Source organism: Erpetoichthys calabaricus, chromosome 10, assembly GCF_900747795.2.
Source record: "Erpetoichthys calabaricus chromosome 10, fErpCal1.3, whole genome shotgun sequence".
NCBI classification, from domain to species: domain Eukaryota; kingdom Metazoa; phylum Chordata; class Cladistia; order Polypteriformes; family Polypteridae; genus Erpetoichthys; species Erpetoichthys calabaricus.
The window spans coordinates 105,164,955-105,191,203 of record NC_041403.2 but is presented as its reverse complement, the minus strand read 5'-3'; positions in this window follow the sequence as shown (position 1 = coordinate 105,191,203).

Below are 26,249 nucleotides of genomic sequence, written 5' to 3'. Positions count from 1 at the left end.
AACCCAGGAAGACATGGAATCGTTTAAATCAAGTATCATTACATCTTCCTTTCTTAAAGAGAAGTAAGGCAGTACTTATAAGCTTACATATTTATATATAGACATACACATATATATATATATATATATATATATATATATATATATATATATATATATATATATATATCTTAAGCCGTGCAAGCACACTCTTGAGAATGAAACGTATAGTTGTACAGAAGAAAAGCAATCTTGCCTCAAATGAATGGCAACCTTTTGTAGGTCTATGAAGTTAATTTAAACTTTAGGTTTACACAGTGCTTTCTTTCCGAAGTACCTGCACTCATGAATATGTCTATATGTGTCAGTCGGTCAAATCCACGCGCTTCGCACCGGCGAAGTACCGCTTTTAAATTTTTATTAAGAAGAAAATAAAACGTTTTTAAATTGAGGGAAAATATACTAATAACAGTTTGTTAAGGATCTGTTTTTTTGTGAAGCTGCCTTTACTCGAGTGATCACTTCGACCTGACTTGGTGGCCAAGCATAAGCGTTACCTGGTAGGTAACCACCCATACAATCAGATTGTGAATCAGACTACGAATGCCGTGAATGTAATTACACACTCACTGCACTTGCTTACGGTAATCGAACCTCGGACGTCAGCGCTAGAGGGGCTTAGCAGCGGTGAAGTATTGCTTTTAAATTTTAATTAAGAACAAAAGAAAACCTCAGAGGTTCGATTCCCGAAAGGGAGTGAAGTGAGTGTCTGGTTACCTACTAGGTAATGCTTATGATTGGACAGCAAGTGACGTAACATCAGCCACGGTGCCTTCAGTTGTGAGAAGCAGATCATAGAATGATTGAAAATAGTTTTGCATTTACCTTTTTAGTAAAAGGCGAGCTTTTAAGGCTGAGAAATCACCCCGTAAATGCACACGTTTAATTGCACGTGTTAATATGTATGGTTACACAGTATTAACAGACAGTGAAGAACGTGATTTACCTTTGTTCCCGCGTTCGATAAAAGGCGAGCTTTTAAGCCTGAGAAATCACCCCGTAAATGCACACGTTTAATTGCACGTGTTAATATGTATGCTTACACAGTATTAAAAGACACTCAAAAATTAACGTCATTTACCATCAGCCACGGTGCCTTCAGTTGTGAGAAGCAGACCATAGAATGATTTAAAATAGTTTTGCATTTACCTTTTTAGTAAAAGGCGAGCTTTTAAGGCTGAGAAATCACCCCGTAAATGCACACGTTTAATTGCACATGTGTTAATATGTATGGTTACACAGTATTAAAAGACAGTGAACAACGTCAGTTACCTTTGTTCCCACGTTTGATAAAAGGCGAGCTTTTAAGCCTGAGAAATCACCCTGTAAATGCACACGTTTAATTGCACATGTGTTAATATGTATGCTTACACAGTATTAAAAGACAGTCAAAAATTAACGTCATTTACCTTCGTTCCCGCGTTTGACTCGTGCTGTAAATCTCTTCCTTGTTTTTAGTACACGTGATTACGTAGGAGGCGTGATGACGCGATACGTGACTCCGCCTCCTCCATTAGAGTATATGGACAAAAAATATGTTCCAGTTATGACCATTACGCGTAGAATTTTGAAATGAAACCTGCCTAACTTTTGTAAGTAAGCTGTAAGGAATGAGCCTGCCAAATTTCAGCCTTCCACCTACACGGGAAGTTCGAGAATTAGTGATGAGTCAGTCAGTCAGTCAGTCAGTGAGTCAGTGAGGGCTTTGCCTTTTATTAATATGTATAGATACATATATTCCATTGTATCACTATTTAAGAGGGGGTTTCAGAGGAGAAACCGCGTCTCCTTGGAATGCGTTCAGCCCCCCTTTACAATACGAGTGGCAGAGATGCGAAGTGGTTGGCGCATAGTGCAGGTGGGGGGGGGAGTAGGCAGGGGGGAATGTATGTATGCATGTATGTATGTGTGTATATATATATATATATATATATATATATATATATATATATATATATATATATATATATATATATATATATATATACTGTATATATACATTCACTCACCCAGGTGCTTCTTGTGTGGAATATACATCTTTTCCCTGTGTATACATGTGTTTCCTCTATGTGCTCCAGTGTCCTCCCACAGTTGAAAGACAGATGGGCTAGTTGGATTTGGCAATGCTAAACTGGTCCCAGTGTGTGTTAGTGTGTGTTCACCCAGTGAACAAATGGTGCCATGTTCAGGGGCTGTTCTTGTTTTGCGTAACAGGTGCAACACACATTTTTGCAATACACCAGGTAGCACTGCAATTGTGTGACCCGGGAATCAGGGGTTATGAAGAGCTATCTGTTATTTGCTTCAGGATCATTTCAGTAGTGGTACTGAGGTAAAAAAGCTACTATCGTTACTGAATTCAAAATTTTTGTGCCAATTCAACACAACTTGGGATCATTTTCTACCTCTTGCCAGTCTTCTGTGGCCTTACCCTCTCCTATTATGAAGTATAGGGCATCCCTGCCTTATGTTTGGACTTTGCTATGTAGCAAGTTGCAAGAACATTATGCTGTGCTTTAGTCTGGGTTCTACTCCTCACTTATGTTTAAATATTTTTATCTGTATTTTTTTTAATTTGTTTTGACTGTTTAAAATAATATTGTTCTATCCATTTATATTTATCTAATTATGTATTTTTGTTAATTTTATCATTTTCAATTATTATTTTGTTTCTATGTGTATAATTACTGAATATTTCTCATGTTCCTCTTATTTTGCTAGTGGAAACCCTCCACAAAGAGGTGAGGCCCCTACTACCTCACCGTTAAGGTCCCACCCCCAACCTGTAAAGGCCAACTGGGTTAGTGAGTTCCAGGTGGTTCATTCAAATGGGCTTTGGAGGAGTTAATGGTAGAAGGTTGTCTTGTGAATATTCCTGTTTTCCTTTTTTTTTATTATTTTAATTTTTTGCCTGTCTTTGGATTTTGATTCCTGGATTTTTCTATTGGGACTTGGTTTGGGGTTTGCCTTCAAGGCAAATAGTTGTGATATTTTTGAGAATTTTGTTATCTTTTCTATTCTTGTCAATAAATACTTCTTTTATGAAGATCCTTTCTGTTGGCCTTTCTTACACAAGACAAGTGTTGACAGTAATCAAGTGCCTTGTGGGGCATTTTAAATGTTTTTGGGACTTTGTCATTATTTTGCACTTTTGAAGCCAAAGCCCCATTTGGCCTGTGTAGGCTGAAGCCAGCCAGTGCAGTATGCACTCAAACTGCCTGAGAGTAAACCTAATCTGGTTAGGCTAGTAGGACTCCTGTCCATCTTTTTTGGCTCAGCTTTGGAGACCTTACACCTTTTGCAATTCTTGTGGGCTGTGAAGCTCAACACAAAATATGCTCCTGGCAAAGTCACATGTGTCTCTCTCTATGTCCCTTTTTAGTGCTGGTGGTCTTCTCAATTGGCCTTATAGGTAACACAGTGTTCATTCAGGTTGTACACTCCATACCCATCTCTGCATTCCAGCACTGGCATATGTGGGTCCTTTTCTACTACCCGTGTGACACTCTTTTTCCTTTCAAAAGATGTTCTGTGGAATTTGTAAGTGCCCTTTGCCTTCATGGTGTCTTCCTGGTGGTGCTCTTAGCCTTGGTAATTCTTCCCAGCAGGACATTTTTTCACATTACACTTGGCACTGCTACCATTCAGAGTCCTGGATTCAATTCCCAATCAAATTAAGTTGGGAATGGACTTTTTATCAGCATATCTAGATTTTGCTTGCAGTAATCTGCAAAATTATATTAATGGATGACTTTATATATCATTTACACCCTTGTATATGAGCATGCCTTGCTGCTAAGATAGACTCTTGTTTTGTATGCTATAGGTTGCTGTTTCACAAACAAAATATAATATGCATATAAATAGGCATAAATGCTCTCTCTATAGTATATACATATATATATGATAGACATATTGCAAGATAGATAGCATTTATGTACCAGCATTCACAGATACACATTGTATATTGCATTACCATGCACCTGCAGTATATGTAAATAGTTTGCTGAAATGAAGTCTAAAATATTCAAAGAATTTCTTTGCTTGAGAAACATTTTCATATTCCCAGTGGAAATGAAACTTTTCTGTTTGTAACCTAATATTGAAGCATACAAGATAAAATGAAAGCATACAAACGATTTGTGGCAACTTCATCCCCCAGCACCATACAGATAATGTCAGGTTCACCTTGTAGTCCTGCAGCGGCCTGTAATGATCAGTTTTCCATTTTCACAGTAAATTTGTTTCAGAGATGTTGTTAGAAAATCTTGAAGCAGAGAAAATGCATTTCTATGGTGACCTTTTTCTGATCCAATCTTACTGATGAATCCTAATGAAGGATTTAATAAAATCTCAGTTTACAATCTGTCTCTGTGTCAAAGCATGGAATCCAATTCCAGCATAGATCTATATTTCAATATCCACCTCCCCAAAAACAAGTTAGTCTATAAAACTGTAATTCCCGAAATTGGACATATTGAATGGTGTGTCCATCAACTCTCTTTAAGATCAGTGTTTAATGCCCTTTTTTATTGACAGCACATCAGAATAATTTTTCTAAATGGATGTGCTGAAAACAAAAATAGATTCTAGGCATACATAGTGCATCTCTAAATAAAGACAGGATGATTTTACTTGGTAGAATTTTTTAATTCCTTTAGGGCATTCCTTTTCACTTTATTATTTGTTGGAATAAAAGGCATTGTTAATAATAGTTAAATCCTAGCAAAGCACTTGATCATTTCTGATTACATGTGAAGCCAACGTTAGCAAATAACACTTTCTACACAGATTCCCACAAACAGCCAAATCCATCTATTTTTCATAAAGCTGGCCCTATTCATTAAATATGCATGACTCATTTTGTCCCTTTATATGAATTTATGCTTGCTGTATTTGCTTACTAAAATTTGAAAAATTGTTTTAATTTACCAGGAAATTGCAGTGGTATAGACATAAAACAAAATAAAAAATATTTTTTTCCTGAAACTTTGATGTAATAAAGAGATTTTTGCTGTCAAAAGAAGAAGACATGTTAGATTTCCATCCAGTTCTCTGATAAAAGAGGACTGCAGTGTATTTTTATAGTCAATTTTTGATGCAGACACATTGCGGACATGTTACAGAAACATTTTAACAGCACTCGCTGGAAATTAACCAGAAGTAGTCTTCATTTTGTGGGGAAGTAATCACAATAAATCTGAACAGACTATTTTCAGGAGTTTACCTTCACTTTTACATTTATTTCATACAATTTAGAAACATACGCTTATCCTACAAAATGTATTAATGTCAAAAATATAAATTGAATGACATTTCAGGCTTATTGTATGTATAATACAGTCTAAAATTGCCTCTCATATTGGTGCTTGCTTCAACTGAGCAGTCACCTTACAGTGCAGCTAAATCTGACAAATTTTCATCTGCCTTTAAGATATGTAATTGCTAAGAATTTATTTTAGTTTTATGTATTGAATTTCTTGAGATGACTGCATTTTGATGATGATTGATGGCATGTGAATTTGGTGAGTGTTTTACCAGATCTGAGAGAAGGAAACAAGCGGGGAGACTTTCAAGGCTGCATACTTACTAACTTGACGTTCATTTCCATGCTTAGACTGGAGGAGGACAAACAAGTTCAGGAGTGATATCAGTTTCTCTCCAAAGCATGCCCTTCTGGTGGAACCATATAAAGCAAGGCCCAGTATGGGAAACTGTGGTTCATTTGGAAACCAAGCACCGTGGGAGAAGGACCCCTCAGACCATGGCACAAGGTGTCAATTTTAATGAAGGTGTAATGTCTATTTCTCAGTGTTTTCTTTTTTTGCCACCTTGCAACTTTGCTATATTAAACAGGTGGGATCTCAACATTTCCTAATGTTTATTTTCTGCTTGTTTCACAATACCTAAACATGTTAAATTACATGCTTTGAAAATTACAAATGCGTGATGAACTAAATGAATTCAAAATAAGTTCTTCAAAAAAAGTTGCTTAGTGGAGGACACAGTAGCACTGCTCCCTCCAAGTTCCAGGATGTTTGGTTCAAATCCCATTGCCGACATTATCTGTGTGAGTTTCTTTCAGGTGTATCTTAATCTCACATTGCAGAATGACTGGCAACTCTGAACTGGTTTGCTGCAAGTGAGTGTGCCCAAGGATGGACTGGCACCTTGTCTAACACCATTGATGACTTTGTATTGAAATAAGCTGCATTTCTAAAATGGATAAAAGGATAGGTCATTTATTAACTTAAGCAATTCGATTTAGCAAATTAAACGGAAAAGTGTGTAATTATGTCTTTTTATTTAATAAATTTGAAACTGATATTCAAAGGCATAGTTAGGCTTCAGCAGGTTCAGAAAATGGATTGACCTATTAAGCAGCACACATTAAATAACATAACTGTATCTTCATTTTGTTCCATTTCTTAAATAGATGTTTTTTACTTTTTAAAAATCTTACTACTTATTATTAATGTTGCATTTCTGCTCATGTTCTTCTATCTGTGGAATACATATTGTCTCAGTTTACTCCTTCTCCATGGACATGTCACATTATTTGATTTTTCCAGCGATTTTCAGTTGTAGCCTTCTTTTACGTAATCTTAGTGAGTCAGAGGCATTCAGCAGGCGTACTCCCGCGAATCCAGAAAGGTATCGTGACATGCCCAGCAACTCACCCTAACTAAGCCGAAAGAGGTTTGATTTTGTTTTTAATTGTAGGGCTATGCTGTGTGTGCATGAAAGATGACAACCAATGAATACTTATCTGGAAGTAAAATGCATTTAATGCAGTGAAAAGGAATAAGGACCACAGGGGCTTTTGATTTCACAAACAGAAGAGAGGTTCATCTGTCTAATGTCTTGTAATTTATGCACCAAGACAGAAAAGAAAGCGATTATGGCTGAACTCAAAATATGTGTTAACCCTTAATATTGCATGGGATCCACCAGACAGCACATTATTGTCCATCACAAAAAGAGGCTGTTTTCCACTAGGTAGCACTAGCTCCCTGGAAATACATTCGTTTTGCAATTGTGGCATCTTAAGTATCCTGAAAACTATATAGATATAATATTAAAAGGCGATACCCCTCCCTTAAGAAATCACATAGGAGAAATAACTTAGCTTTCTTTAATGATGATTTATGCTGCATAACAGACGAGGAAGCCATGACAAGACTTTTCACCAAAGTGGGAGCTCGATGTATACAGTCTCCCATTTTCATTGATGCGTTGGAAGAATTTTCAGGATCGGATGATGTTATCTCACATCCATCCGTCAGCTTCAAAGGCGTGCCAGGCAATGCTCCAAGGCTTTATACTCTTTCTTCATGTGCAGGCCCTCACTTTGGTAAATCATGCCATTCCAAACAAGGCAAAGAGAGGATACAATTTCATGCTGACTCTAACACACAGAAAAAGTGCACATTGCCCATTTGTGGTTGTTCTTAACTTGTCTTGTCTTAAGATGCTTACCTAGCAATTCTAAATGCTGGGCCCCTGTACTAAATCTGACTTTGTGATAGCTGTACATGTGAGAAGAAAAGAAAAGCAGATTTAAAATATTTGCACAGAGCACAGTGACTTATTAAACTTATATTCTGATTACAGAGGCAAATATGACTGTTCTGAAAGGTCAGCCCACAATCAGTAACTGTGACATGTCCAGCAATTGTCAGTCTTATAAATGAACATGGTCCAGTGAAAACATTAGCAAATGCAGCCTGACATGCTCAACAGCTAAAAGCACAAAATGGTAGTAAGGTAGTGTACAGCAGGACACAAGAAGTTCTTCTTAGCTAAAAATGTTGCCAGAAGGAAAAAGAGACTGATCCTTCTGGTCAGATGATCTCTGGAGGACATACAGGAGAGAAAGAATAGACAAAAGCGGAAGTGTACCACCTGCTACAAGCAAAGGAACTTCATCCTATGTAAGTCATGGAAAGAACATCCCGTGTGTAATTTACATGTTATTCCCATGCTTGTAAGGGTTTTTTTCTTTCGATTTCCCCCTACATCCTCAGTGATATACAGGTTAGGGTGATTGGCAATTCTAAAGTGTAACGTTTTAATGGGCCCTGTGGTGGAGTGGTACCCTGTCAGGGCTGTTTTGTGCCTAGTGCTGCCAGTTTATGCAGTGGCTCCTACACTCCTACACTGGATTAAGCAGTTAAGAAAAAAAAAATGAGATTGATAGACATTCCATGTTTTGGGTGCAGGAGTACACCCGTTCACCCATATGGATTTTTGAAAGAAATATTAGCAACACATTTCATAAATATTAATGAACACTGACATGAAGTAGGATGTAAATATTGGTATTTCTGACCATTTCTGCTTTCTGTTTAACATGGAAATATTGCTCACTAGAACTAAGTTATTTTGAAGCATCTACAGCGTCTAGGTCTGCTAATATTCTGAATAATCAGTGTGAATTTAGTGATTGTCCTAGCACAGCCAGCAATGTTATGAAAAGGTGGAATATTTTAATATTAAGGTGAGAGGTGAAGCTGACATACTAGCTCCTGAAAGAAATACTCTAGCACTAAAATTCTTTGATTATATCTTGCCTGAAGAAGCCGCCCTTTATTGCCTCGAAAGCTTGCATATTGTAATCTTCCCAGTTAACCAATACAAGGTGTCATTTTGCTTAACTTCTCACTACATCCATAAAGGCTAACACGGTACAACATCCTAGTATTGTCAGACTCAGAGAGTGTTGGAAATTAATGGAGGAAAATTAACAGTGCATTATGAAAGTTTAAAAGCACAAACAGCTGAGCACAACAAAATATTCTATACTGAGATCATTAAAATTATTAATGATGATGCAGGAAACTTAGAGTTTTATTTTCAACCATCGATCGATCACCTTCCCAACCCAGCTCATTCAGTTGAATGTATCCTGAAAACTTCCACTGAAACCTGTGAGGCTTTTGCCTCATTTTTTAAACAAAAAACAAATAATATTAGCAGTAATATAATACATCCCTCCAAAATTAATCCTGTTGAACCTCAGCATTGCTCTTTTCTTCTTCTTCTTTCGGCTGCTCCCGTTAGGGGTTGCCACAGTGGATCATCTTCTTTCATATCTTTCTGTCCTCTGCATCTTGTTCTGTTACACCCATCACTTGCATGTCCTCTCTCACCACATCCATAATCCTTCTCTTAGACCTTCCTCTTTTCCTCTTCCCTGGCAGCTCTATCCTTAGCATCCTTCTCCCAACATACCCAGCATCTCTCCTCTGCACATGTCCAAACCAACGCAATCTCGCCTCTCTGACTTTGTCTCCTAATTCCTTCACCGAAATAGGTTTACTTGAACTGCCTAGAATAATTTCTCAACTAAAATTTCCACTTGTATCCTTTCTCCAGTACCAGCAGGCATTTTTAAAGAAGTCCGTGATGTGCATCTTGATAGTGTACTTGATATACTGTAAAGACTGCAGCAGTTAAACCACTGCTCAAGAAAACTAATCTATACTCCACTGTCTTTGATAACTTTAGACGTACTGTATTTCTAATCTGCCTTTTTAAGTACAATCATAGAAAAAACTAATTTTCAGCAATTAAATGACTATTTAAATAAATATCCTATTTTTTGAAAAGTTTCAGTCAAATTCACAAATCACAGTACAGAAACTACACCAGTTTAAGTAGTAACTGATTTGAGGGTTAATGTGAACATAGGCCACATATCTGTTCTTGTTTTACTAGATCTGAGCACAGCATTTGACACCATAAACCACAGTATTTGTATAAATCATCTCAGTCAATAGGTCTCTGGTAGTGTCTTAAATTGGTTTCAATCTTATTTAACAAATAAAAAATAATTTTTTTGTTGTGGTGATTGTAGCTTTGTGATCCATGATATTCTGTACTGTGCACCACAAGGATCTACTCTGGGCCCACTGTTATCTTCAATCTACATGCTTCCATTATCTCAGATTTTATCAAAACACAAGGTGAACTACCATAGTTATGGAAATGACATGCAGCTTTAATTACCTATAGCACCTGATGACCCTGATGCTATAGGCTCTCTGATCCAATGTCTGTCTTGTATTTATGAAGGGATGAGAATTAATTTCCCTAAGCTAATAAGGAAAAAAACTGAAATGTTAGTTGTTGGTAAAAATGGAAATAATGAATGTATTAGAAATAAACTTGATCCCTTAGAATTAACAGTCAATGAAATAGTAAAGAATTTAGGTATAATCATGGACTCTGACCTAAACTTTAAATCTCACATTAACCAGATTACCAAGACTGCATTGTTCCTATTTAAGAAACATTGCAAAATTTAGACCTCTTATGACATTACAAGATGCTGAGAAATTAATTTACGCTTTCGTTATTAGTCAACTAGATCACTGCAATGCACTCTTAACTGGACAAACTAAGAAAGACATCAATCGGGTTCAGTGAGTTTAGAATGCAGAAGCAAGAATCTTAACCAGAAAAAGAAAATCTGAGCACATCTGAACAGAGTTGGTGTTGTTACATTGGTTACCTTTAAAACTGACTTTAAAATACAACTGATGGAGTATAAAGCCTTAAATAAACTTGCTCCTTCATGTATTTACAAGTGCCTGTTCCCCGGCAAGTTGTATCTTTAGATCTTCTAATCGTGGTCTGCTTCTTATTCCAACAGCCAAGCATAAAAGAAGTGGTGAGGCACCCTTTTAATGTAATATACCAAAAATCTGAAATACTTTATCAATAGATATTGTATATGCCTGGCTAAGAATGAGAGCCACTTAAAAAATCTACAAAAAGCCACTTTTTCAATTTTGCTTTTCCATAGCTGTATGTTAGTTCTACTCTTAAATAAACTAGATACTGTATGCATAGAATTATTATACTTTTCAATGAATTTGCAATCATTATTAATCTTTACTTTTCCGCCTATGATAGTAAAATATAATGTGTATGCCCCAACTTCCAATGAGACCCACTGCATTGAATCCTCTAAAACGCAGCAGAAAAAAAAAATTAAGGAACTACTTAGGAACATTTATCTTAGGTGGAATGCCCTTTGAGGGCTGGGCGTTTTTTTGGCATTGGAACCCCTGCAGATTTTGTTTTCTCCAGCTTAACTAGAATTTTTTGCTGTCCTTCCATCTAACCTTATCACTTTAAACTCATCTTTAAGAACTAAAAAAAAATTATTTCTATATGTAATTACTCTACTTCTTTATTATTTATATATGTATCATATGTAAGTGTGCATTATTAATTTTTATATATGTTATCTATTCATTTTTAATCTCATTTTTGTTTGTTTTTCTTTGCTTGTAACTATTTCTTTGACATCTTGAATAGCACTTTGAGCTACATCCTTTGTTTGAAAACGTGTTATAGAAATAAATGTTATTGTAAATATTAAAAAGGAGCAAACGATTATACAGTACTAAAGAAAACTATTGGAACAATAGTAATTCTTCATGGGAAAAACTATGGAGTTTGTCTCACAGTTTTTCAAACTGTATACTCTATTAGTCTTTTTACTTTAACCTGCAAATGTCAAGGGGTGGAATAATTTGCAGCTTGGGGGTATTTCTCAAAGTATGCACACTAACTTCACAGCATATCAACTTGAAAAATGAACACCAAAAGAAAATTGCATATTTAGCAATATATGTGGTGATGCAAGTAGCGCTGTGGTGCAGTGCATAGCACTGCTGCCTCACAGCTCCAGGGGCCTGCGTTTGATTGTCTGTTCTGCCTTTAGCTGTCTGGAGTTTGTTTTCCACTACAGATCATCTCTAGCCATTGCCCTCGTGTACTTCCGAAGCCAATTAATGAATGTGAAAAGCCCCTGCGAGTTTAAATGTGGGTTACTTCATGTGAGTGTGCTGTCTGTTGCATTTACATCTCCTCAAGGGTTAGTCCTTTCATACGCTCTGCGCTGCCAGGGTAGAACAATGAATGAGTCGACAATTATAATGTAGACAAAATGTGTTTGGGGGGACTCATTTTATTTTTAATAATTATTAATTAACTATATTTTATTAATAGATGCCACCTCATGTCATGTGAGAAATGCTTCTGTAAGTATGCTATTAAGGTATTACAAAACATAGCAGTTTGTTGCACACTAGGCAGACCTTAAAGTAGACTATAATTGATGAGCTTAACCTCATTTGTTCGTCTGAAAATATTAACAGTCAATATCTTTTCACTAAAGTTTCTTTTTCTAGGATGCCACATGGTTACTGCTTTCAAAAAAGGCTAGCTGCTCAGTTTGTGGGCTCTGCATGTCTTACTTGTATTTATGCTGATTTTTCCTCTCTGTGATGTCACTTTCCCCAGAACACTCCAAAGTTGTATCTGTTACGTTCTTTGGCAATTCTAAAGTGGCCCTGTATAAGTGAGTGTGGTTGGTGGCTCCTGCCTTATGTCTAGTGCTGTCCCCTAATCACCTAGAAGTGGATTATGTGAGATTGGAGATGGATTGGCTTTTTTGATTTGAGCGATGACTTTTTAAAATAAACAGGATTGATTCAGCACATTGATTCAGATTTTTGGCATATGCATATCATTCATTGTCAGCTTTCCAGCAATAAGAACAATTTATTAAATCAACTATTTGAATAATAATCCAGGGCTTCCATGACCCAAAATCCGCCCACATCCACAGTCCCCACTAGAGGTTTATTTCCATCTGTCTCTGAATTCTATTTACAAGCACACATGGGTATGGTGTGTCTCTTCAAATGCACTTTATGACTCAAGGTCATGGAGAGCTAGATTGTAAACAAAGTATTTTCCACAAATTGAAAATATGGGGCTTATAGTGGAATTTCTGTAAAATAACTATGGCTAAAAATCAAAATACATGGTTTGCATATACAGTATATGCATTCGTATGTTACAGTTTTCTGCATAAAAATACCAAATGACAAAAAAAATACTCAAATGGCCAATGAAGTGCTAATGAGGGTAAAGGTGAACTAAAACTGAATAACATAGACAGGCTGAAAATATAAACCTTGTATTATATGTGAAATAAAAATGAGTTTAGTGATGTTTTGACAATTAATAAATCATGATCTGGAGGACGTTGAGTTAAATAAGCAGGTTTAATAGAAAAGCTAAACTGTGTATTACAATGTATGGATAAAGTATTCCCTCTAGTGGAGTACCTGTTAACTACATCAGTATCCCACTGTAAAACAAAATTAGTGTAAAAAAAAGTTATGCTAAAAAGTGTTTTACTGTACATCACTAGTTCGATGCCTTCCACTGACTCACTGCATGACCCTGTCCCAGTCATTCACCATTCCATTGATCAATTTGTAGAAATAAGTGAAATTTTATAAATGTCTTTGGATTAAAAGCAATTACTTTCTTCTCCTAATCGGGTCCTTTTTCAGTTGGGTCTATGAGTTTTTGCTGTACACCAATGTATAAAACCAGAATCTCAATCGTCATATTTTTCTTTTGAAGGCTTCAGAAAATAACTGTACACGTGTTAGTAGACCACATTAAATACTGCTTTGTAACAGTACCTTGCAATGTCGTGAAGTTAAAAAACAAAGCACAATTAGGCTAATGATTGCTCAATAGCATTCATCCACAGAAGATTCCAACTGAAGTGATCTGAAAATGGCATCGATTGATGTGCTGTTAACAGTTGTGCAAGGTCCGTGACTAATTGTTTTGATTTTTTTAATAACAAAAGGGATACCAAATAGAGATTAAAGCCCTAATGACCACCAAAGTATTTCGTACAGTAAATACAATCCTTCTTTCTCAGCCTTAATAAAAGTACCACACCACTCAGCTAAACACACTAAAGGCCATCTTGTACTGTATGAACAATAAAGTGAAATCACCAAAAGGAAAATATGCAATACTTACATAAAATCACAATCAATTACTCCATGAAAGAAGAAAAGCATCTTTAATAAAGTTTCCCATCTAGCTATTAATATTAGTTAAAATAAAAAAATGAATTAAAACTGCCTTAAATAACTAAGAGCTTGGGAAGGAATGGATTCATTTTATAATGGATATACAAAATGTGACACTTTACAGGAGATATTTTCTGCAAAAAATAAATAAAAATTCAAATTATAAAATGTAAATGCAATCTCTCTTTTGACATTTATTTTTCAAAGTCTACCGTAATGATGTTGCAAAAATTTAAATGAAAATTAAATAACACCATTTGCAATTTTACTTTCAGCTTGACCAGCAATGAAGATGTAAAATTGAAAAGTAAACTGCAAATAAGCACTGGCGCCACCTGCTGCGCAGTGAATTTTAATTTTCCTCTTTTTTTACTGAAAACGCTTCCCATAAATATATCATTTTGATTTTCTGTCTTAAAATGCACTAAAGGAAAAGCAACTCTTCAGATCGTAACTCTTTGTTGTAGCCCTTTGCCTAACGTAATACCTCTAAGCAACTGTTTTAGCACAGCACAAGCTGGAATTCTGCTCCATCCTTGCCATTTATGGCACTCAGCACTTTGTGTGCTGTAGAAGTTATTAAACACAGTGCAGTCATTGTTATACACCCCATGGCTTTGATCACTGAAGTTCCCTTTTTAACCGCATGCTATCTTTATATCACTTAGAGGAGCTGAACCTTAATGTGTAATTAATTAGTTCAAACACATTGTAGCTGCAGTTTGATAACGTCTGTTCTTTACCTTAATACAATAATATTGTGCAGCTAATGCAGCCATGAAGTAGTTTAAACTGTAATGTAAATACTGATGACATTTTAGTTCAGTGCATGCATATTGAGAATCTTCTTTCCACTTCCACTAATTTCCAGACTGGTGACTTTTTTTGTGTGTGTGTGTTTCTGTCCAAGCGTCCGTCACCAGTACCTCTAGTACAGTTTTGACTAATTTGTATTAGGGATCCAAGAGGCTTTCAGATGAGGAAAAAAGAGAAAATATATAAAATATCCATGTTGAAATTGCTCTCTTGGAAAATTTAAAACAGTAAACTAATTCATGTTCATAATATTGAAGTCATACAGAATATATCTCTGTTTGCAAATTCGCCAATGTTTTTCAATTGAAGATTTTGAAATTTTAAAACTTTATATAGAGCAAGATGTAAAACTACACTGTCACCACAGATTTCATTGAAGAATAAGTATGCCACATTTCAACAAAATTGGTCCACTAGTGTCCAAGTTGTTTCATGCGGACAGACAGACAGGGCTATTGCAATGGGTGCTTCATGCGTTATATGTGAATGCACTTAATAAAGGAAAACAGAAAACTCTTTTTCACTTTAAATTGTCAAGTGGGGATTGTCTTTAACATTTTTTTCTCTACTTCATCTTCCAACATGAGAAGGATGTCAAAGTGAAAAATGTTGATGGCTGGTTTAGATTTGTCTCGTCACTTTTTTAATTCAGTCTGTTGTAGCCTGGGTGCTGTTCTGTAATAATGGTCTACCAGTAAAGCACAATTAAGATCAGGAACTACCGGCTGTAAATTTAGCACTCCAAGATTAATCTCATGAGCTGGAGTGGTGTCAGCCACTTATTGTTTTTGGACCCCAAGAACTTGTCTTTTCTGAAATGTGTTAAAGCACTTAATACCAGACAGGCCTAATGGGCCTTGACTGCTTTGATGTTCCTTATTTGTATCTCCAGAGAGAAAAAAAATGCATGTGTTTTACATATTTTGAGAATAGGACTAGATAACTGGCATGTGGAGTTTTTTTTTTGCTGTTTTTTGTAAATTGGTCACTATTGGTTTATATTATATTATGAACTTTTTTTCTCTATTCTATATGATAAAATGTGGTTAAGAATTTTCCTTTGTCACCTTTACATATTACATGAGGGAAGTAACATTAATAAAAAAATTATAATTTTTAGGTGGAGTATTCCTTTAAAAAAAGTATGATTTTCATTATTTTTATTGGAACAGGTTATTGGCTTTTATGGTGGAAGCCTATCTACCTGCAGGGAATTTTTGATGCTTCAGTTCTACGGGATTTATGGCTGGTTCTCCTTTGGTTTGGATGCATTGGCTTTGAATTTGAATTACTGATTTTTCATCTCATTCAATTGTCAGAGTATAAATTAGTTTGGTGGGCAGGTTACCTAATATCTACCCACGAGAATGAAAAAAAAAAAAGTCCAAAAAGTAAAATAATTTTACATATTTAGTTGGCTAGATGAAAACATCACAACTCTTTCATAGTGTTTACTGCCTATAAGGGACCTGTCATATCAATGGGTTTACTTCTCAGTTTTTTGTTTTTATTTTATTTTCACATCTCATGTTGGTTTGTTGAAAAGAATCAGTAGTATGAGGATAAAGTCGTTTAGCATAATCCAGAGCACATTTTGCCTGAGCGCAGGTTCTTCTGCAAGTTAAATCCCTTCTCAGCAGAGATGAACCGATGCTTTGTGACATACTACCTCAGTTATAAGTGTAGGTTCCTGTGTTCAAAACCCTGTAGATAACCACCCAGGGTCTCGGTATGTTAACTAAAACTGCTGGTGATGATGAGCTGTGTTGGGGTTGTGATTATTTAGTGATCGTCCATCAGGATTATGTGTAGACTCGCATGAAGGCCCAGTGTGGTGTCCAATCAAACATGCACTCATTTGTCCATTGGTATTAGTATTTTACTTTATATTAGCATTAATCGCAAAGTTTTGGTTGAGTTTCCTGAATAAATCAATAGACTGTATTATGACATATTCATTTCATTTTTTATCAGTGATTGTTTTTATTTCAGGTAATTTAAAATCATAATTCCATTGGATATGTTTTTTGTCATAAGCAATATTTTCTCTATATCGATATTCTTTCTGTTTTTATTTATTACTGTGTTTTTTTTTTGACATTGAGTAATTTTGTATTTTCATTTTCTGGGGTTGTCGCCATTTTTTTTTACTTTGCTTCATGGCCACAGCTATGTTGTCAAGCACATGTTCTGATGCTAGCATTGCACATGAAGTTAAAGCACAAAGCCTGCTTAGGATGACAACATGCATTGTCAGGTGTCCAAACATTTGGATAACTCCAAAATTCAAATATCTACTCTCTATATATAAAATCCTAAACCTAAAAGTGCAACCATTTTCTGCAATGATTTTATGTCACGCTTTAAATTGGGCTTATTTTAAAGCCTATACATATATGTTTGGTATCATTCCTTTCAGAATTTATCGAACTTTAATGTGATGTTGTTATATTTTCAGATTCTTATTCCGTTTTAAAATTATAAACTAAAAAATATCAAGAACTCATTTCCCACAAGATGGGACTTTATGCCAAAAGATTTAACCATGCCCGGGACTGGAAATAAAAGGCAAAGAGTAGTACAGCCGCTGTACATGAGATGCACATCACGCAGCACGGCAGCAGCAAGCCAGCAGCTGGTTGAGCAAAGAGGAGGTGAAAAAAAAAACTTTGTTTCCCATTGTATCACCGTTTAAAAGGGGGTTTTGGAGGAGCGACTGTGTCTTCTTGGGGTGCGTTCAGCTCCCCTCTTCACAATGTGAGTGGTAGAGGTGCAAAGTGGCTGGCACATAGCACAGGCCATGAGGGTTATTGAGCGAAGCAAGCAGGCGGGAACCCCCTAGTGTTTTTTATAAATGAATTATAGATATTACAATGAGTATTTTGTAATGACTGAAAGCTTTTTGCAGTTATTTTAATGTTGCTATTTTTTTATTTTCATCATATTTTTATGACACAACTATGCCGTCATTTTGTTTTTTGGTAGTGAAGAGTTTGAGGTTAGGCTGGGCCTCTGTCCCTAACTTTAGTTTTATGATGTTTTTTGCTTATTTTCTTTATCTTTGTAAATCATTTTATTTGTTTTCTTAATATAATGGTATGTTCTAATTACTATTTGTTATTATTTGTTATCCATTCAATATACTATTTGTGGTCAATTTTGTAATTTTCTTTCTTTGGTATGCTGTTTTACTTTGTTATCTACCCTCTATCAGTGTTACCATTCGAGGCTGTCATATTTAAGGCTTAAGCAGGCTCCAAGCTAATTGCTGGGGCATTTAGTATTCTCTTTGTCTGTGGCTCCCATTTACTGAAATTTGGATTACATTATTTGAAGGTTTTGAAGCTCAATAATATTTTTGGCTTTAGTATTTTTGGTCTTTTTGCATTGGTTGGACTTTTCACTTATTATTATTTTGTGTTTTGGCACTTTGAACTTTGGTCTATATGTTGCTCAGGCTTCATTGATGTGTTTTTGAAATTGTTGTTGAGTTTCTGGCATTCTGACCTTAGTATTTCTTGGCTATTTAAATTTCTTCGCCCTAATTGTAAGTTTGCCTTTTTTGACTCTTTTGGAATTGATTTTAATTAATTAATTTGTTTATTGTATATAAACCAATTAAGCAAGTGCATTGCATCATTTTTGAGGCTCATAATGTCCTTTTATCCAGTAGCCAAAAGTCATAATGGGCCATTTTGTATGCTTTTTTGCATGGCTGCGACCACATTGTTGTTGACAGCAGCACCTCACTGCTTATCATATTAGTACTGGAAAGATGTGTGATGTTTTTTGGGTGCCTCTATATAATATGGTAGTGCACTACTTTCAGTGCCCAAGGTTTTGGATTCTTTAGTGAAGAAAACACTTTAGAGATTTAGAACTCTATCAGTCTTGTGGCGGGCGGCCGGGTCTCATGCTCGGCTGGGACGCCCCTTCTACATATGTTCCAGGGGAGCAACCATGGGCTTCTCAGAACCTCCCCCAGGACGCTTGGTGGCAGCCTTCCTGGCTGACGATGGTGCCTCAGCTTCCCATAGGGCTCCATGGGAGATGGAGTTCTCCACAGCCCTGTTGGGATCTGGGGTGGCTGCCAGGGGGTGCTGCATGGGTCCTGGAGCCGACGTGGACAACTATACAGCCCTGCCTGGAAGTGCAATCAGAAACAGGTGATCAAACACCTGGAGCACTTCCGGGTGGGCTATAAAAGGGGCCAGTAACCACCACTCAGAAGACAGAGTCGGGAGGTGGAGGACGAAGCTAGACGGGAGGAGTGGTGTTTCCAAAAGGAAGTGTTGCGTGCTTATTTGGACTGTGTTATGCCTGTGGGGTTCACGGGGAAGACGTGCCCCACAGGTGAAGAAAAATAAAGTCTTGTTGTGTTTTACACATGCCTCAGTGTGAATCTGTGTTGGGTCGAGTTTAAATCACAATCTCTTGACTAAGATAATAACATGTTTTATATTTAAATTGATTTTTGTTTGAGTTTTTGATTTGATTACTGCTTGTTTTGATGATGTTTACTCTTTATCTCTTGAGGCCTCATTTGTAACGCTTGTGTATGCACAAAAAGAGGCTTGACAGGTGTGTATGCAAATTCCTACATAAACACTGGGATTTATAAAAGAAAACTTGATGAGGGAACTTGCATATATTTACAGCAACTTTGACCCATACATACACAACATTTTGGTGAAACTGGGAAATGATGACACCCTTGATCAAGTAGGAAACTACAGCCAATATTAATTCATATCACCAAGGTGTTATTATAATGTGCGTTGACATGACAAACATATTAAAGCTCAAACATGATGAACATGATGAAGTGACTGTATTTTAGTTCCCTTCTAATAGGACAAATTCTGTTTATTTGCACTACAGAACCTTTTTGTTTTCTTTGTAAGTTTAGACGTCCTGTTGTCACTTCTCTGGGAACTGGCTGACAGGTCAGGAATATCTTAGTCAAGCTTGCTGTACTGGGAGCCTTCAACCAACCAGCAAAGTGCTACAGATTGTTTCCCTACGGTGTGGGTGGATATTCATATAACATAATGTGTTGTATATAAAAAGGCCATTTTCATCAGTTTCCATTTTCCTAATGTTATCTTTAAACTTTGCACTCATATTGCAATAAGGGCACCTAGCAAGAATGAAGCTGCTTTTGTTAACCATAAGCAGCTACATTCTATTAACATGCAAGTCATCGGTGATGCCAGGATTAAGACTGACAATCGTCAAGACTTCTCTGGCATAATGCTGCATAAAAAGGCATCTTTCCTCTTCCCGTTACACGCACACTCTGCTGGTGACTAACAATCCACTTCATTGCCAGAAATCAAACCTATTTTTTTTATTTCAGGCATGGTGTGATTGGAGCAAGTGGCATTTACAGTGGCATTAAGATGTTGCCATTCAAAATATTTGCACTTGTTTCTGATGCCCACATTTAGGCCACTAAATAAATGTTCTTTGCATGCCTTTAATTTAGAGATGAGAACTATTATCTTGCACTACTACATATGTCATGTGGCTGCATTACCTGCCATTGAAGGTCTGCAGGATCATGATTGCATATGTATGAGGTTAATTAGCATGGTTCATATAAGGTTGTTTCAGGGTGGAACCAGGTGGTGTTTGAGGATAAATTGCATAGAAATGTGAATACGTCAGGTTTAATAAATCAGATTTTTTTCTGACGTACGCATTTTCCTGTTTTTTGCCATACACGTATTTTCATGCTCAAAGTCATGCAAGGTTTTGTAAATGAGGGCCCTGGTTTCTTTTTCCGGTTTCTCCTTTTAGGCTTTTCTAATGTAACACCTTCAGACTACATTACTTCAAATTTTAAACTTAAGTTTTAATTTTGTTGCTAGGTACTGAAAGACATTACTGGCTTCAGACTTTGGTATTTCATTTGTGATTGTTTGCGCATTCCATAAAGGTGTAGTTTTCATCACCTGGGGCCTCATGTGTAAAAGGTGCATACACACAAAAGTGTTGTGTACACCCGTTTCCTGAGATGAATAAAAACCAAGCTTGGTGTAATGCTATACACATTTTCACTGCTACCTCAGACCATGCATACACTCGTTTCTGCCAGGTTTTGTAAACAGTTGGCACCCAGCGTCAAAGTAGTGCCACTGTTTCTGTGTGGTTTCCCGTTCTTTTTTAGATTTGCATCCATGACATGGGCTTTATCAAATACACCAAACTTCAATGGCTGCTTTAGCGTTGGTAGAAGATATCACAAATGGAAAAATTAAAAGAGAATGCGTATTTAGAGATCATATTGATTTCTGGTCCAGTTATGGTGACTGGCTTCTAAGTCGATTTAGATTTCCAAGAACTATCCTATTGAAGCTGTGAGCTGAACTGGGGCTAATTTACAAAGAAAGACTTTGAGGAATTGTGCTCTACTTGTCCGTTTGCAAGTTATTTCCACCCTTGGGTTTTTAGCCACAGGAGCTTTTCAATGTGAACTGGCTGACCTATCGGGTATTTCTCACTCATCACTGAGTCTCGCCATGCCAGCTATATGGGCAGAGTGGTCAACTGAATGCACATTGCTATAAGGGCACCTTCAGAGAATGAATTTGCTTATGTAAATAGAAAAAATTACCACTCTATTAATGTGCTGCTCTATAGTCCACAGAAAGTGTTTTGCATTCTGCAAGCATATAGCGTACTGCATACTGCATGGCTTGCCTGTATCTGAAGAAATGCGGTATGATAAACTTGACCCTGACCCACCAAATGATCATCCAAATCGGACAGCGTTACAAAAAAACAGGTAATCAAATGCATTTATTTTTTACCCAATTCATTTCATTTGTGGTCAATATCACATAGTACAGCTTTTGTGTTCCTTAGTTCATTGGCCACATCTCTTACAGCATCCACTATTGCATTTTGTGACTCCAAAACAACGATAGTCATCACACAGTCTGGTGGTTTCCAAGGCAGGGGGATGTGTGTGCAGCCAGTGCCGGAAGATGTGTTCGAAACAGCAGCACCATCACCACCTGGGGTCATCTTTTGTAATATTGTGTAAAACAGAATAAACGGTAATACTGCATCTGCTGTCTACTTTTTGATCTTATTATACATGCAAATTATTTACACGCGTATGGATAATGGTAAGCAAAATAAAATTAAAACTCTCCTCAAAAGTCAGTGATTGCAGCAGCTTGCTGCACAAACAGTGTGAGTTCTGGAATTCTGCTACCTCCTCCAGTGGTATTGACACTCAGATGGTAGGCTGCGACTTGCCTTTTCAGGTCAAATTTGATAACTAACCATTTATTTTTATTTTGGGCACTGTGCGATTTTCTCAACTTTAACTTTTGAGTGCCTCCACCACACTGTGCCACTCCATCAATTTCCTTTTGCTGCTTATACCACTGTTTAAGCCACCAAATACTATGTTTTCCTTGCCTACTCTTCACGAAGCAGGACCACCATTTCACATTTGTTGAAATTCTTTTTTATACATGCTTTTGCCATTGCCTTTTAACAAAACACTGAACGGAAGGGGCTATTTATATTGATTTGCATATTCAAATAGGCAAAATTCTGGGCAGAGTTGGGGTGGGGCTGTGTATGTGCATTAAAACTGACATTGATTGGGTTTTTAGAATTTTGCTTACGCTCAGTTTTATGCATCTGAACTTTTTTGTGCTTACACACATTTCTAATTCTGTATGTATGCAATGTTTTAGTGTGAATTCTACACAAGGTGTTTTACATGAGGCCCTTTGTTTTGGCAGTTATAATTTTTATGCTAATTTTCTATTGGCTGAAATATTATTAATATATAAAAATGAAGAGGTTAAAGAGTATAATATCACCTGGAATTTTATCAATAAAAATCACTTCAAGTTAATTCATTGACCTGTCTGTATCTCTAAGCCACATCTCAGTAAGAAAATTCACCTGGACCCACTGCAGTTTGCCTATTGGCAAAGATTGAACTAAAAGATGCAATTACAGTATCTATCTGGTCCACAAGGCTTATTCTCACCAGGACAAAGCTGGTGGCACAGTAAGCATTATGTTTTTGATTTCTCCAGTACTTTCAATACCATCTAGCCATCCCTGTTAAGTGGTAAGTTCAGAGATATGCAAGTGGATGAACTTATGGTGTCCTGGATAATCTGTCAAGCAGACTGCTGTTTGTGAGATTTAAACACTGTGTTTCTGATATGGATGTAAGTAACAACTGATCACCATGAGAAACAGTCCTCTCTACTTTTCTCTTCACGCTCTACACCTCAGACTATCAATATAACAATAGGTCTTGTCAATTGCAGAAATTCTCAGATGATTCTGTACTTATGGGATGTATTGATAAGGCGGATGAGACATAGTATAGGAGTCAGGTGGAGAACTTTGTTTCTTGGTGCATCAAGAATTGTCTGCAACTTAACATCAGCAAAACCAAAGAACTGGTTATTGCCTTTCACTGTGCCAAACTGCCTCTATGACTGATCACTGTTCAAGGAGTGTATGTAAAGGTGGTGTACTCTTACAAGTACTTGAGGGTCCACATTAATAACAGGTTGGGCTAGTCTCTTAACAGAGTATTTTTGGCTTGGATGACATCTCTGGAAACTGCAGGTCTGACATTGTGGTCAGCAACACAGGAGCGCCACAAGGGACTGTACAATTCTCCGGTCCTGTTCAGCCTATATACATCGGACTTCCAATACAACTTGGAGTCCTGCCACGTGCAAAAGTTCGCTGATGACACTGCTATCGTGGGCTGCATCAGGAATGGGCTGGAGGAGGAGTTTAGGGACCTAATCAATGAGTTTGTTAAATGGTGCGACTCAAACCACCTACACCTGAACACCAGCAAAACCAAGGAGCTGGTGGTGGATTTTAGGAGGCCCAGACCCCTCATGGACCCCGTGATCATCAGAGGTGACTGTGTGCAGATGGTGCAGACCTATAAATACCTGGGAGTGCAGCTGGATGATAAATTAGACTGGACTGCCAATACTGATGCTCTGTGTAAGAAAGGACAGAGCCGGTTATACTTCCTTAGAAGGCTGGCATCCTTAAACATCTGCAATAAAATGCTGCAGATGTTCTATCAGACGGTTGTGGTGAGCGCCCTCTTCTACGCGGTGGTGTGCTGGGGAGGCAGCATTAAGAAGAAGGACGCCTCACACCTGGACAAACTGGTGAGGAAGGCACGCTCTATCTATCTATCTATCTATCTATCTATCTATCTATCTATCTATCTATCTATCTATCTATCTATCTATCTATCTATCTATCTATCTATCTATCTATCTATCTATCTATCTATCTATCTATCTATCTATCTCTATCTCTATCAAGTAGGAAGATTGTTTGCTGTATGTTGAAGTTAAACAAAAAACATCCTACAGTTTGGGTGGAAAAACTTTTTTTTTCTTACAATATGTGGATTTTCCCAAGGATCGTCCTAATTATTAACAGTCCAAATAAATTTTAATTTCTGAGAGTTAGATATCTTGCCCAAAAATGAATGCCAATTATTGAACTGTCATTATCAGTAAGTTTGTTCAGTGCAAATTCAATATCAGATACTGTGGCAACAGGAAAACATTTTACTTGAACAGTTAGGTTTTCATAGCTGTGAATCACAACTCTGAAATTGCTAATTATGACTACTTTATTTTCAGCATAAACAGGCATACTGAAGAAGTGACCTAGATGACTCAAGGTCTAAACTTAGATCTCTGATTCATTAAGATTCCATTCACTGGGTGGCCTAACTAGTGTTGCTAGTGGCATTAGTCACCCTATCATTTCAGTGGGCTGATGGAGGACCAGAGTTTAAGTCATAAATTGACAAACAAAATTAACTCATAGAGTCAGTCTAAGTTACTGGTTGATCTTAAGCTGTCATATTCCTTTATATGGTCTGCCTATTAGTCTAATTTCTCTGAAATTGTAAATGTACTAGGCATATGCAACAAAAGAAATTGTAAATTCAGCAAAGGAAGATACAGTAAGCATTCTGAATGACATAGTCCACTGTCACGCGTGTTTGCACACATAAGGGACAGCTTAAGGCCTCTGGTGATTGTAATTACCTGCTGCTCCAGGGGTTGGCACTGTGTTCTAATGCCTTTTCTGTTTTTCCTTCTGCAGACCAGATTATAGATAGCTGTAAAACCTCTGATGTCTCTTCCAGTGTCCGTCCACCCAGGTCCGTCTCTTCCTGCTGGAAGGACATATGACCAGAAGTTCAGTCATTTTGAAATCAGTTCACTGTGGAAATCCTGTCTGAAAATAACTTATTTTATGAAATTACTGTTTCATTTTTGATCTACTGCTTTTCAATTATAGGTAGTCACTTGGTGGTGCCCCAACTCTGACATATATATATAAAATGTGAGGAAGCAGCACTGGACACGTAACATCAGCCAGGCATGAGTCACCTAAGTATGTGTAGGAATCCATTGGGTCAGCACTGGCAGGCACCATACAGCATTGCAGTGTCAGAAGTGGGACATTGAAATTACCAACATTCCAACTCAGTGAAAAGCTTGGTGCATCACCGACCCAAGATGGACTTGCTAAGCTTGTCTGAGTTGTTGATGGAGAGTCTTGAAGCTGAGATCCAGGATTTAGAACCCTGACTGTGGTGTCAAATTAAAATGAAGGGCAGCCAAGAGACTATTACTATTGCAACTACACTGAAAGAGATGTCTACCCAGGTACAATGGTCAGATGTTGTGGGGAACTTAACATGTACAACTGCTCCTGCCCACTCACCACAATAAATGGAACAAAGAAGCAACAGCTGAACACCTGGGCATGGCACTGGAGGGAAAAGCAGCAAGCACATTGTTAGATATATGCCTGGAGGACCAGAGAGACCTGTGTGCCTGGTGTCAACACTTAAGAGAAGATTCAAGTAAAGGAAGGTGCCAGAACATTTCCAGGCTACCCTGCCCACTAACCAAAGAAGGAACCAACAAATGTTTGGAGCCCTCACAGCGGATATCTTGTCACTTACCCAATCAAGGCTACCTGGATATTACTGAAGATTTGCAGGAGAAAAGCTTGCCCATCAAAATTTCCTTTGGGCACTGGCTCCCCTGAAACTCCAGCAGCACATCCATCTGGCAATGCCCCAAACCCTCAGCAAGGCACTCACAGAAGCCAAAAAGGTTGAAACCATCTTGAACCTCAACATCCCTGCCAGGCACTGAGTGAAAGAGGCACAGCACATGGGAAGGAAGCAGACTGCCACCCGACAGAAATTAGGTATTAGTGATGCCATAAGAAGGGACACAAGGCTCAGACATGCCCAGAGTCTCATCCGTAGTCAATGGGAAACTTCACCAGGGCAGAGGGGAGGCATTGAGGGAGGCATCACCCTATTACCCCAGCCCTCCACAAAAGAACATTTTCACAATTGGCTGCTTGGGTCCTTCAAGTAGCTCTCGACTTTGCTGCAAGATCGAACGTGTC